We start from the raw sequence: 2,195 nt of genomic DNA on the forward strand, positions 1-2,195 counted from the left end.
ATTCTCCAGATATGGCACCATCAGATTACCATCTTTTCGTTCGCTGCAACACCACCTTAATGGGAAAACGTATGCAAATGTAAAAGGTGTTAAAGAGGACATCGACATGTTTTTTGCTTCAAAGCCAAGTGACATCTATAATCAGGGCATTAACAACGTGATTGTAAGATGGAAAAGCACCATCGATAAGAATGGAGACTATTTCATTTAATAAATGATTTTTTTTGACGTATAAGTTGTTCGGGTTTTTTTTCATCTAAAAAAGCGTGTTTTAAAGAAGCATATTACTATTTTTTGAATATGAAATAATAAAATTTCAACTGGTGCGTGAATTATTTGAAACTAATGTTCACAGTCCCGACCACAAGATGGCAGCACGGATATAATGGCCTTTTGTGTTTTTTTTTTTACTTTTGTTTACAACAAAGAACAAAGCTACACAATGGGTTATCTGAGCTGTGCCCACCAAAGGTATCGAAACCCGGATTTTACCATTAGAAGTCCGCCAATGTTTTGCGATGGACTAATAAGTTCGACCTATAGAACTAAAAAGTTTGATGCACTTTGACCCAAGGTGTTAGTGATTTATAAACGAACCGAAATGGGGCTGGTCTATAGAGTGTCCACACTGTGACCAGTTCATAGAATTAAAAGAATCTGGGTTGACCACAGTTTATCCACAGCAAGACTAGTTCACAGAGTGACCAGAATGTCAGTCATGAACTCACAAGAAATATGCATATCAACATATTACATAGAAACCGATAACGCATGTTCTACAGGTATTTTTTTTTTTGGGCGGTTGTTCCTGAATTATTGTTAATATATACTTTAGTAAAGCTAGTTTCAATACTCATTACATGGCCAATGAATGCTTAACTTTGTATAATAGACAACGAAGTCTCATTATTTGCCAGACCAGTTCTGTCATCTTGTTGACCTTGTACGCTATTGTTTGGTTAGTTGGATTTGGGTTTGGTCCACTGATGTAATCTTTCTTATCAAACACAAGAAACGTTCCCATCTTTCACGAACTCATAGACAGTAGTTTGATGGACCAACTAGGTTTCATAAGTAAATACAAGTTTTACCTTTACATTATATCTAAAATTTTCCTTCCATGCCACAAGAAACGTCATTTTTTTTAAAAAACATATTTTTACAAACATTTTCCAAATTTCACGGTTTGTTTAAAGAGAGAAATTGAATTTTTAAATTATTTATATTCTATGATCTCATATCTTTCATTTTGACAATAAATATAGAGAAAAAAAAAAAAAGATCTTTACTTTCCAGATAATAATAATATTATTATTATTATTTCAGTTAACGTTTCGACATTATAGATTCATCGGGGCAACTAATACAAAAAATGTTTGATGTGAAAGCAATGTTGACTGAAATAAACAGCATTTTTTAATTATTATTTTTTGGGAATTAAAGTTAATTGTTTTTTTCTAACTTTATTGTCATAATGTTTAAACCCCGTTCAACGTGCACTAGAAATTCTGAAAAATAATAAAATATTTTATTTTAAGTTTACAAAATATTGGGAGACAAATGATTTCAAAACGCTGAACAAATCTAAATGTATTTCGTACAGTTACTTGGAGTTTATGGTTCGCTGCTCTAAAAACGCCTTTTGGGGCCATGTGAGTACCATAAGAATGACGTTAAAAAATCCCAATTTAACGCGAAACAAAAATAACCCGAGTTAGTTGTGGGTGTTGTTGAGTGTCTGCTTTCCCTCTAGTTTATGAGTTAAGAATTATGGACTGCGATGTGCATAAAGTCCTTGTTTAGTCGGCCCGTAAGGGCGTTATAATGTGACGGTCAATCCCACTATTCGTTATTAAAAATTGTAGCCCAAGAGTTGGCGGTGGGTGGTGATGGCTAGCTGCCTTCCCTCTAGTCTTTCACTGCTAAATTAGGGACGGCTAGCCCTCGTGTAGCTTTGCGCGAAATTCAAAACAAACAAACAAACCTTGCTTAGTGATGCATAAACTCTCACGAAGAAATTTACAATTTCATCAATACCTCGGGTTACAAAAGCCGATTAAATTTAACTGTTCCTTCGAATAAACTGATTCTTTTAATAATAAATTATTTTTTTATTCTATTATGAACCCAAATTGTTGATAACTGGTTAGTATTTATTTTAGTAATATATTAAAACCCTGATATCTTCAAAGGCT

The sequence above is a fragment of the Limulus polyphemus genome, unplaced genomic scaffold, assembly GCF_000517525.1.
Source record: "Limulus polyphemus unplaced genomic scaffold, Limulus_polyphemus-2.1.2 Scaffold8161, whole genome shotgun sequence".
In the NCBI taxonomy this organism is placed as follows: Eukaryota; Metazoa; Arthropoda; class Merostomata; order Xiphosura; family Limulidae; genus Limulus; species Limulus polyphemus.